The sequence below is a fragment of the Porites lutea genome, chromosome 1, assembly GCF_958299795.1.
Source record: "Porites lutea chromosome 1, jaPorLute2.1, whole genome shotgun sequence".
In the NCBI taxonomy this organism is placed as follows: domain Eukaryota; kingdom Metazoa; phylum Cnidaria; class Anthozoa; order Scleractinia; family Poritidae; genus Porites; species Porites lutea.
In genome coordinates this window covers 28,666,298-28,679,837 of record NC_133201.1, presented here as the reverse complement: position 1 = coordinate 28,679,837, position 13,540 = coordinate 28,666,298, and positions in this window count along the sequence as shown.

Here is a 13,540-nt window from a genome sequence, read left to right as displayed (position 1 = left end):
AGAAATTCGCCGACCATCAAATCCTGTGCTGACTTATTCTCTGCTCACAGATGTCCTTCCGCTATAAAGTTTAAAATAAGACTAGAATGCGCGAGCGTGAATTGATCAAACGTCCTTTTAATTTCTAAGGCTTACTTTCAGGCAAATGAAATGAACTAAATGTAAAAAGTGAAAAAGAAATAGCGAAAAATTAAACTTTTAATTAAATCTTTTCTTATGCTTTACAATAAACTATTCTCGACACTGCGAATGTTTTGATCAAAGCTGTGTAAATCGAACCGAAACTGTGCATGGAACCTTGCGTTTATTTCCTGTATTTATCTCACCTATTGTATGGAATATGTGTGAACATCTTCATTATGAATTGGTATATTTCAAAGAGCTACACAAGGAGCAAGAATACTATATACGGAGAGGGGGAAGCTGTAGTGTCAACTATTACTAGTATAGTGGAGAACCAAAAAGAATGAAGGGCACATACTGGTTATTGTGAAAGTATATTTTATCCAGGAACCATGCGTTTCGCAGTCGGTTTTGTTTTAAGGCTGCCTCACAATTTAATGGAACCAATGTTAAGAGAATTGTCACCAATGAGGATTGTTTAGGTCCACATCGAACCTCAAAAGTTAGAGTGTCCATGGTAAGGAATTACTATTATTTTAAGGACTTGGTGGTTGTTTCCTCGAGTAATTAGTGGAACCAAACCAAATTTCATGACCCACTGCTAGTGGCTTGAACGAACACTCTCTCCCTTTTGTAAGAGTTTCAAAGGAATAAATCATACAAGAGCAAATGATGCTGGTGTGATATTTCAGCGAATCACATTAAGTCAAGCAACATCGAGAGGAAGAAAATGTTTACTTAACCTGTGAAGTACATGGCACAAATACATAAGCTTAACTGAAACGACTTCCATTCGTTGTTTTCAGATATATTTGATTCAGTTGTCTTTGATGAATGTTGCCTCACAGTTATTGGGGCCTCTTATTAGGCATGTAATTTGAACTTTTTTTTTTGTACTGTTGCCTCACAGCTTTACACAGTAATTTTCAAGGACTTATAATAACCTCTCTAGTGAGGCTTATTTAACTCCTTACAATGGAGTTATTTTTTGGGGAATTATTTTAACTCCAAAAAGGAGCTTAAAGAACTTTTTTTCAGGAGTAAAAGTGACCCCAGATATTGAGGAGTTAAAATAACCCCCAAAAAGGAGTTATCCTGTACCTAAAAGTTTTACTCCACTTTCAGAGTTGAATTAAGAGTAAAAACAGCCCATGTAAGGAGTTATTTTAGCTCCAGACTGGGAGTAAAAAGAAGTCTTCTTAAAGCATAAAAATGACCCCAAATTCGGAGTTAAATTAGTAGTTAAAACAACCCCAAACAAGGGGTTATCCTGTACCTAAAATTTTTACTTCATTTTTGGAGTTATAATAAATCCCTAAAAATAACGGTGTAAGGACCTCTTTCGTTATCTACTTGGAGGGGCCACTTTTGGCATCCAATTTGAATATAATCCCACATTCTGGATATCGCCAGCCCTCTGGTGATTTTTGCGAAAATCGCCAATTTCGCCACAATTGCCATTTTCGCCAAAATCGCCAGTCTTCAAGGGGCCGGGACGTTTATCGCCATTATCGCCAGCCCTCTGACGATTTTTGCCAAAATGGCCATTTTCGCGAAATCGCCAGCCTCCAAGAGGCCACTTTTGGCATCGAATCCAAATCGCCAGAGGCTGGCGATTTTTTGCCATTTTCGCCATTGCATGCATTTCTGGACATAAGTGGAGACAAACGGGATAAATACAAAAAAATTGGACGTTATGTAAGTATATATTTTACAATAAACAAATGCTATTCTATCCAAATACAAGGAAAATATTGGAGTGAATTAATACACAGATTTAGCGAGAGCTAAAAGCGAAGCTCCCGTTGATAAATTCACAATATAAATCAGACAATAAACTTGTAATCCACAAATCAGTTAACTTTAGGGAACATTCATGTGACTTTTGAGGCCAATGCTAAGTGATTTTAGAGAAAAATAATTTACAGTCCAACGGTGAAACAAATGTTACGTCGTGTAATATGTACACCCAAAAATTCCAATCATGTTCGATCGCGTTAGATTAGGCCTGGGAAACAAATTCTTCTCAAACAAAATAACCCAGTCGCCCACCACCTTATTTTTTTAAGGCTAAATCATAGTCTCTGCAACCACTCCGTTGGAGAGACTATGGTTAATTGGACAGTCCCGAAATATAATTTTATGGAACACAGAATATCCGCGTTGCATACTGTACGGTCCAGCCACGACACAGAGACTATAAAGATATGGAAGTTTTTAGTGGTAACTGTCTGTTTAAGAAGATAGAAATTTTCGCGCGACGCCACGGAGCGAACGTTGAGATGGGCGACGGACATGAGATGTTTTCGATTCTTTCTTGCTTGACATTGATTTATATACATGTTTTCGATTCTTTCTTGCTTTTGAGCTGGGCCGGGAGTCAACTTTATATCGCCTCCTAAAAACAGTAAACTCGTCAAGCTTGGGCGAATTCCCTTAGTGTTTAGCGGCACCATCTTGTGAAGTGAATGGGAAGTTGACGGTCAAAACTCGCGGAACACCAAATACTTCGTATAGCCAGTTCCTTAATAACAGATAAGTTAAAAATTGTGCGAGTGACATTGGGGTTATGATTTCCGCTGACTGGATTCCACTTCTGCTTGAAAATGCAAGCTAAAAAATACCAAAAAACAGGGGAGTCCAAATCGCATGGCCATTATTCGCATAATTACAATTGGCAATAATTCTGCGTATTATGGTTGTTTGTATGTGTAATCAAATGGTGACGAGTAAAATTAGTGAATAATTTAAGGCTCGGGAAATTATAAGGATTTGGACAAAGCGCAAGTGAAATTATTCCCTAATTTCACGAGTATACCATTTGATTACCTATTAATATCATGGGTGACGAATTACGTTAGCAATCTTGGATTTTTGACATGTTTATCCTGGATCGTATCGATCGAGAACTCCACTCTCTCAAATGTTTAGACCTTAAATTTGGCTTACAAAGTTCAGAATTTTTCAGACTTTTTCGGGAAAATACCTTTTAGAATCCTTCTTGATGTTCTCTTGTGTGTTCAGGTTTTCTAAAGCGTCTTTTTGTGCCCTGACATCTTCATTCACGGCATTTTAAAACTTCGTCGCCATCTTGACACTGAGACGTACGGAAGGGTTGCCATGGCAATTTTGTAATTTCACATGTGAAATTACAAATTAACGCTGAAATTTCACGCCAAAATTAAGGAGTAATTCGTCACTTATGATATTAGTCTAGTAACGAAATGTTAGCCAGCTGTATTAAATTTGATTCATTTTTTAATTTGATTCATTTTTAAAGTGTACACATATGTTAGGTACACAGCTACATATGTTACACTGTAGGTAGACAGTTACTAAGTGCCTTAACTCTTAATTATACAAAAAATATACCCTAACAGATAGGGAAAACATTTTTATAGACGTCTTCTGGCTGACGTGCATCGCTCTAGAACACCTTCGCTTAAACTCGCTATTATAAGAAATTGACCTTCTACCTTGCCTGTGACACAAAACTCAGTGAAGGGTTTGTTGGGGTGGGGATAGGGGAAGACTAGAGGTTCAAAACTAGACAAGGTCCTAATGTCTGAGATCATCATCAGCAAACTGGCATGCACTAGTAATTCGTTCTGTGACAAAAATCAATCAATTATTGTTTCTTTATTTTAAGGTCATTTGGTTATGCCGCATTTGGTCAGTTTACCTGTTGGTTACATGGATATCTTGGAAAAAAAAATTTCGAAGTGTCATTCCCCCGTGGGCGGATAAAAAGATGAGGGTTACTTTTCCTGCAGAAGATGGTAATTATACTGGCTACAAAGATGATGACACTGGAGACGATGATGACAATGCCTTGATGGCGAGCAAGCAGGACCAGGCCTGGAGAAACTAATTTAATTTTTAATGTGCGAATGTGCATTTAGCATATTTTGAAGCAATTTATTTGCAAGAACATTATCTTCTGTCACTGATTAATGACTTCATGCTTACCACCATCTCAGAAATTTTTTTCTTTTTTTTATGCAATACAATATATCCTTGATCAAATGCTGCCGACCAAAAAATTCACAGGTGAAAGGAAAATCAGCACCAACAGGAAACAACCCTTGACCAAAGGCCGCCCTCAAGAAAAGGTAATAGAGACTTCATTCACAATGCCCTTTTTTGGCATATCGATGTTAAAAATGAAATTAAAGGGAACGATATAAGGATCTCTAAACGACCTAGTTGTATCAGTTGATGAAGAGGATATTCCACTTTTTTTAACTCTCTTGATATTTTCACTTAAAACAGATAACACCGCGTACAATGTTTTGAAGAGAACAATGGCAAACACACCATTAAAAGAAACACAGACGGACATTGCAAATCATGCATTGCGGACGCAAACCACAGATTAGTCAATTATCTTCAAGCAGATAACTAATGACCCGGTAGTAACTGTCACTAGATATTAAAAACATTGGTTGCTGTATTTCTCAGGGTGTGTTCTTTGGGGAAATGAATCCAAAAACGGTTTTGTGTTTCTTTGCTGAATTTTGAAACATGAAGCTAAACAATCTAAAATCAGGAGCCGACTAAGCTTAAATCTATTATCGTCTCTTTTCTTTGGCACTGATATAGAAAACATTCATCTGGAATGTGGAAATAATGTGAAAATATATACCTGCTTTCTCTTCCCATCCTTTACATTTACTCCCCAACTGATATCGCCCTAAATAATCTACTTCTGTTATTTCAGTTTCTCTCAACGGTTTGCAATTTGGGACATTTGAGATAAGGAGTCTGTACCGCACACTATGTACGTTATTTGAATATAAAATATTGCAATTGAATTCCTTACTGAGACAACAAAGACACAAAAGCAAACAAAATCATTAAACGAAGAGAGAAAGGACTGATTTTACCAACTGAGTCCGTTAACACATTAAAGCAGGCGGATTCATGGATTGATACTGTAGTATAGTGCTGATAGTGTCTGTACTTTACATTACTCTAGCATTAACTCCAATGCAAATGCAAATAACAACAAAAAATTCAAATAAATAAAGAGCACTTCCACGAGTACAACTTACAAGCGCGATAACCGTGTCAGATCTGAGAACGTTCCTGTTTCCAGTTTCTGGATTTTGTTATCTTGAAGATGTCTGCATAATAAAAGAAACACAAGAATTAGGTAGACAAAAGAACTAAAAACTCCTATCACGATAACACCACTCTTAATAAGAAAATATTGCCCAAAATGCTCTTTAAGATTTTGAAATAGATTTTTCCCACAAAAAAGTGTTCGTTTTCTTAAGTTACTTCTTTTTTTGGCCGCTCAAAAGGGGCCTATAGAGAATGACACATTGAAACTTCCCGCTCCGCCATTTTCAGGGGCGTGAAAGGCTCTCGGGGGTTATGACGTAATATGGTTGCTCGCCCTGGCTGCCTGGACGCAATTCTGGTGTTTTTGTTAAAAACAACACGCTTCGAGTCGTGACCTGCACAAGCGATCGTGATGTCTATTCAGCCTTATTAGCTTGAGGCTCAGTACTCTTCCAGTGAAGAAGCTGAAGAAGACGCGAAGGATTCAGAGGAGGAAGAAGTTTCGTAATGTCAATCTTCGAGCATTAAAAGACGCCGGACGGATTCTTCTTGTTGTGTTTGTAAAAGATGTACAGTCATGTCAAGTGAAAGTGAATGTGTGATACAAAGAAGTCCCTTTTTGTCAAAGCCAGTGGAAGATTTGTTATTTTACACGTCACTTTTTAATTTGTTTATTTCCATGGGGAGCCAGGAACTATGAAAGTCCACGATGCCTAGACAAGACTAGCCTGGTGGTTTGATGCTGCTGGCAATCCTTGGCCTCCTTATTACCAAAATTACTCGATCGATTTACCGTTTATTTGATCCAAATAAATTGTACTATTTGACTGTCGAAATCACAAGAGAAACCATTTTGGAAGCGTAAGTCCTAAACAGTTTTTTTCAATGTATTTATTGATAATCACATTAATTAATTACATTTACAATGCTAAAAAAAGCATTTTAACAATAGACATTAACAGAGTAAAGCAAAATTGATCGTTAAATTATTACAGGGCTAAAAGAAATTAGAAAACGTACAACAGGGTAATTAAGTAATGCTGCGTTAAGATATTTAACTTAAATAAGGCGTCAGTATCCAATTTCTTTTAAAGAAATCTTTGTTGCTGATTTTTTTTGGTTCATATTTAGCGCTGATTTTCGCCCTAAATCCATAAATGTTTGGAAGGATTTGTTTGCTCCTACGGTCCCACAAGAATTGTTTTCCACTAAGTATAAAATAGTTCAGCAATTGAAGTAAAGGGCAAGCATTTTCCGTCAAAATTCTAAAGAGCACATTTTCTAAGCAGAGGCGAATTCGTTGATTCGAAATAAGGCACCAATATAACTCACATTCAATCCAAAACTGATTAGAACGTGAGCAGTGATAGAACAAGTGAGTTAATGATTCGGGCTGATAGTCACAGAAAGTACATAAATCATTTGTTCTAAAACCTATTTTATACAACTTTGTATTTGTGTAACGAAATGAGTTAATTACTTTGTACTGGAAGGCTTTAACATACGATTCGACAACGATAGAGTGTGGCAGCTTAAATATTTGTTTCAGATGGTCCCTGTTAAAATGAAAGTTACTCTGTAATCCTTTGTAATCCTGTAATCCTTTGATTTCCCTTTCGTAACATAAAAAATGTTGTCACCCATCACAAATGTTAGTGAGTTTATGGAGGGATACCTGTTTTAACTTCTTAGCGATAATGGAATGGACCTACATAAGCCAGCCCTTTCTAAAATATTTGTTTTGCATACGTTTTTCGACAGTTGATTATAAGAATCAGTACTGTTCAGACTACTAAATAAAAGGACTTGAATGCAAATGACTCTCGTATTAACATAATGTTTATAATAAACCGGCTTGTTTTCTAGTTTTATTTCTTTGTTATTCTAGGTTATGATTTTCCAATCTTCTTCAGTGGCAAACGTTTCACGAAATTTCGACCACCATAACAATAGTTCCTGGTAGAATTGAGAAGGAATTGTGTAATCCGAGATATTGTAGTTGCAGTTAAAAAAGAACAATCCCGCAACGGAGCTAACTATGTGTTGTAGGTAGCTTTTCCAAGTTCCATTGGTCCCACTGAAACAACGTTTTAACCAAGCTAATCTCAATGATTTAACCATGCACTCGAGATCTACCATTCTTAGCCCTCCCTCTTCGTATTTGTTTATAATTTTTGGAACCGTCGATACAAGAGATAACTGACTTCTTTTTTGTACTTGTTCCGCCTTTTTGTCGAGTAATGGATCGAGTGGACAATTTAGATCTCCTCCTAGTATGATGTTATCCAAAGAATCCAGATTTCATTTTGCAAAATTGAAAGAAGGTTGTTGAAAGTTTCACTTGGTCTTTATCTTTGCTTGACGTATAAACATTAATCAACACATAGACTTTATCTTGGATTCAAGCTTTAAATAAGCCCTAAACATTTGCTTAGTCAGAGAGGGACGCGAGTGATGTTTATGAAGTTCTATGAAATAAAGGAAAGCACGAGCTTAGCCAAATTCCCCTTGCAATCCCAAACGTACTAGCAGTAATACTTCAGTAAGCACTGCCTTTGCCAATTCAACTCCTGATGGCAAAGTCATTCGTAGGAACTCTAATCATATTAAGGAGTGCAGTCTTTAAAAAGATTGTAGTTTTGTGCACGCATGTAACCGTAAGATAAATGGGAGGGCATGTGCGCAGTCACACCCCTTCTATAATAACCAGGAAATATCTAAGAGTGGTATTTCTCGTTCTACAAACCTTCACCTACCCCCCCCCCCCCACCCCCCCTTCCAAGTTGGGTCCTAATGACTACTAATAGTTCCACCCCTCAACTTCAATCTTTGGCTCCCTAAGCTTTTCGTTTCTGACTTCACCAGATCTGCACCTATCCTATGTTTTAAGGGTAGGAAACTTTGTTCTATAGATCGCTCCCTGGGTCTGCCAGCCTCAGACTATGCTTGCCACTCTTTCTGTCGGGGTAGGGTTTCCTTTGCCTTTCAAGCAGGGATTCCGGGGGAACTTATCAAGATACTGGGTGACTGGTATTCGGACGCTGTTATCCTTTATCTTTCGGTTCAAATTACTATCAGACTTAAATCAGTTACTCTCTTCGCTAAGGCTATTAGTTCACACCACACCACCTTAACTCCTCACTTTGGGTTCGGAGTGTTAGTTTTCATTTTTATCTTCATGTTCTATTGGGTGAAATTTTTACACTTATTGATGAAGGTTGTCCCAATTACATACATACATACGTACATACATTACTCTGCCTAGTGTCTCTTTGGTTTGTTCTTGCACTATGATAAAAGCGTCCATGAAGGTGACCAGGTGTTAGGTTCTTTAAGCATTTGTACACCATCACTAAGTCGCTAAAAAGCAGTTTATCCCTTACGTTAAGCCATTTAAGGGACTTCAGTGCTTCTGAAACATGATCGTACTTTCTTAAACCAGCTACGATTCTGCAGGCATAGTTCTGAACTAGCTGACGTTTTCTAAAGTTCTTCTTGCTCGTGCTACTCCATACCGTCGAACGATAAAATAATTTGCTGAAGACGAAAGCATTTATAAGATAGTTCAACGTTTTTTGAACTAAGAGATGCTTTATCCTATCACCTCTAGTTAGTTTAAACATACAGTCAGAGGCAGTTTTGAGTTATATGTTCGTTAAAAATAAGATAACAACCTATATACACTCCCAGGTCCTTTGCAACTGTTACAGGCTTGATTTGAGTTTCCAGCATTTTCGCACTTGATAAGGGGGTAGCTTATGTCCTCATGAGTTGTGGGACGCCCGCATAAAGGAGCTTTATTTTGTCAGGGTTAATGAGCAGCGAATTTCTACAGCACCAAATCGATATTTCTTTGAAATATTCGTTTACTGCAGAGATAACGTCGTTAAGTTGGCTGGTGGGGAACCCAAGGAAGAGTTTGGTGTCATCCACATAGACGAGTGGTTCGTTATGTTTTGGAACTCGAAAGAGGTCGTTTACATACAATGTAAACAACACCGGGCCCATGGACGATGTTTGTGGTACTCCAACCGTAAGGGGTAAGGGATCAGATACAATATTCTGAAATTTAACGACTTGACGTTGCGATAAATAGCTTTCGAACCACGCACACGCAGACTCAGATACACCAGCTTTGCAACGTTTACGTATTATTAAATCGTGTCGAATGCTATCAAAAGCTTTGGACATGTCGAAAAGAACAATAACAGATATCTTCTTTTGATCCATGTTATTAAGCAATTCATCAGAGAAGTGAAGTAGCGCAGCCTCGGTTGAGTGAAGTTTTCTATTTCTACTTTGCAGGTGATGTATGACATATTTTGAATGGAGGAAATTGGTAAACTGCAAGTGAGCTGCTTTTTCGCATACTTTAGATAAAATAGGCAGTAGTGATATTGGCCTCGTGTTTGCAGGCTCTTGACTGTCCCCGAACTTAAGAATTAAAGCGATTTCTGCTTTCTTCCATGGAACTGGAAAAGTACTCTCAAAGTAAAGGAATTGATAAGACTAGTTATTATGGGAGCGATAACTGGTGAGCTTTCTTTCAGGATTTTGACCTCAACTTTATCACAACCGAAAGCTTTATTGGCTTGAAGTAAAAATAAAGAGTATTGTTTGGACAGAAGTTGCGATCAGATTCGCACGGATCAAATCCCTCTGTGTCGTGAATGTTAAAATTGTGTTCCTCGGCAAGCTTCGTGGCTTTCAAGGCTGTCATTGTACCTACATTTGCATAAAATTCATTGAATTTGTTTGCAAGGAGAAGGGGATTTTGACAGTGGCTAATGGAGTATTCTTCCTTGAAATGTATCGATTGAGAATTTTCCAAATCGAATTGGTATTACCATTCGATTTTAGAATTTCAGAACGAACATGCTCTTTTTCGGCAAGCCTGATTTCACGTTTAACTTCCTGACGAAAATGGCGATACGCATTCCAGTGTAATTTGTCGCTGGTCTTCATACCCCTTTTGTGCCACATATCACGCGTGTTCTTTAATCCTTTGATCCCCGTTGACACAAATGGATTAGGTCTTGAATGAATCTTAATTTGTTTGATGGGAGCATGATTGTCCAAAACATATTGTAAAAGGCAGTTAAAATCATGTACTTGGTCGTCAGGATCTCAAAAGGATTAACTATGTGGAAAGGAACGTTAGCAGATCCTCAATAACACTATCATGGTCATAGTTTTTGTAACTTCTCGTGGTCACAAACGAAATCCTAGGTCTCGGTGTCTTTAATTTGAGTGTTAAGCTCACTAAAATCTGATCACTGATTGCAAACTGTATCACATCACAAGCATGAATGATATTCTCGTTCGTTGTCAAAGCAACGTCTATAAGTGACTTGGATTTTTCAGTCACTGTTGTTGCGGTTTTGACGAAATGTGATAGACCAAAAGTCGAGCAAAAATCGCTCAATGCATGACCTTCAGGATCACTTCCAATACGATTACAGTTAAGATCTCCAATAATTATCACGTTTGAGCCATGTAGCAAATAGTCTACAAATGTTTCGCTTAAGTTTTCTAAGAAATCGACGGGGGCATCCGGTGGCCTGTAAACTGTACAGAGAAGAAAAGATTTAAATTTCTTACACTGCACTTTCAACCATAGTTGTTGAAAATTGCTTTCAGATACTGAGGACCATTTTTCAATGACGCAGGCCTTGTACATGTCTTTAACATAGACGAGTACTCCACCACCTCTCTTGTGTGGCCCTCGATGTTGCCTGAGAGTCGTATATCCCGGAATAAGAATCCGTGTCGCATACTGTTCGGTCTAGCTACGACTCAGAGACTGTAAAGATATGGAAGTTGTTAGTGGTAACTGTCTGTTTAAGAAGATAGAAATTTTCGCGCGACGCCACAGAGCGAACGTTGAGATGGGCGACGGACATGAGATATTTTCAATTCTGTCTTGCTTGACATTGATCATTGCCAGAAATCGTGGACATTTCGCGCCCGTGATTAATTGTCAGCGGAATCTCATTTTCAAAATGACGGACAAAAACGATCGTAGTCAGGGAAAGCGTATCCCCTGCGATTTTTTAAATAATTTGAGCTCTGTGGATCTGTTTTACGAAGAAAAAAGCTGGAATAAAACACCTTGCAAGAAAATGTTAGGTTTATACTCGGCCGAGCGGCTGATAGCAACAAAACAGTACGTGGATGTACCTTTCGTGACATTTTCGTGACGTTTTCGTGACAATTTTGTTTTAAAACCAAGCCTGGTAGGCTAATCGAGGATTTTTGAATGCCTGGAACCTAGTTTATATCCCGTGAAGCATCTCTGAAGTTGTAGCAACAAACAAAATGACGATTCGGTGAGGTTTGAAGTTGTGAAGCTTTGTCCGACCGAAATGTGTCATTCGCAACTATGGCGTCCATTACTGGACTACAGATGGAAAACTGAGGGAAATAATGCGTCTATGGAAGTATTTTGCAGTGCCAAAATCGTCCTTTTTACGATTGTTTAGGAAACATCTTACATCGCAGAAGTGATATCGAGTCGTGCAAATTTACTTCATTGAAGGGTTTATCCTCTAATCGACGAGTATTTCGCATGACTTTGGCAAGATTTTAAGACAATGTATGGAGAAATGGAGCGTACAACGAGAGATAAAAGTGGCCAATTCGGGAAGTAAGTAAACCTACTTCTAATTAGCCATTTTTAACCCAGATGCGACGGTTACACAGCACTTAACATGTTTCGAGTCGTGCACCGAAGACCCGTAAGCTCATAATCGATATATTTGAACAAGTTTCCTTATCTCCATACATTTTCTTGTACGAATTCGCAGCCATTATGGCCTTAGTGCGCACGCGCAAGCGCCGTCTTGTCCCTAATTTCTGGCAATGTTATATACATGTTTTCGATTCTTTCTTGCTTTTGAGCTGGGCCGGGATTCAACTCTATATTGCCTCCTAAGAGCAGTAAACTCGTCAAGCTTGGGCGAATGCCGTAGTAATAGCGGCGCCAACTTGTGAAGTGAATGTGAAGTTGACGATCAAAACTCGCCGAACACCAAATACTCTTTATTGCGGGTTCCTTGATAACAGATAAGCTCAAAATTGTGTGAGTGTCATTGGGGTTATGATTTCCACTGACTGGATTCCATTTTTTTCTTGAAAATGCAAGCTAAAAATAGCAAAAACAGGAGAGTCCAAAATCGCACTGCCATTCTTCGCATAATTATAGTTCGCAATAATTCTGCGTATTGTGGTTGTTTGTCTAGCAACGAAATATTAGCTCAGCTGTATTGAATTAATGAAGAGGATATTCCACTATTTTTTAACTCTCTTAATATTTTCACTTAAATTAGATAAAACCTCATACAATGTTTTGAAGAGAAGAATAACAAACACACCATTACACGAAACCCAGACGGACATTGAAAATCATGCATTGCGCGCGCAACTTACAGATTAGTCAATTATCTCCAAGCAGAAAACAATCGAGCCAGTAGTAAGTATAACTATATATTGCAAACATTGGTTGAGGTACTTCCCAGGGTATGTTTTTGGGGGAAATTCATGAATCCAAAAACGGTTTTGTTTCTTTGCTAAAATTTGAATTCTGGAACATGAAAGTAAAGAATCTAAAATCAGAAGCCGACTAAGCTTAAATCTACTATCGTCTCTTTTCTTTGGCACTGATGTGGAAACATTCATCTGAATTGCGGAAATGCTGTGAAAATATATACCTGCTTTCTCTTCCGATCCTTTACATTTACTCCCTATTTGATATCGCCCTAAATAATCTACTTCTGTAATTTTAGTTTCTCTCAATGGTTTGCAATTTGGTCTGTACCGCACACTATGTACGTTATTTGAAAATAAAGTATTGCAATTGAATTCTTCACTGAGATAAAAAAAGACATAAAAGCAAACAAAAGCGTTAAATGGAAGAGAGCGGGACTGATGTTACCAACTGAGTCCGTTAACACATTAAAGCCGGCAGATTCATGGATTGATAGTGTAGTATAGTGATGATAGTGTCTGTACTTTACATTACTCTAGCATTAACTCCAATGCAAAGGCCAAGAACAACAAAAAATTCAAATAAATAAAGGGCACTTAAACGAGTACAACTTACAATAGCCATAGAAACTTCAGTCCTGAGAACGTTCCCTTTTCCAGTTTCTGGATTTTGTTATCTTCAAGATATCTGCGTAATAAAGAAACACAAGAATTGGGTAGACAAAAGCGCCAAAATCTCCTATCACTATAACACCGCTCTTAATAAGAAATATTGCCCAAAATGCTCTTTATTTCAAAGGAGATTTTTCCCACAAAAAAAATGTACGTTTTCTTTAGCCACTTTTTTTTGCCGTTCAAAAAAGGC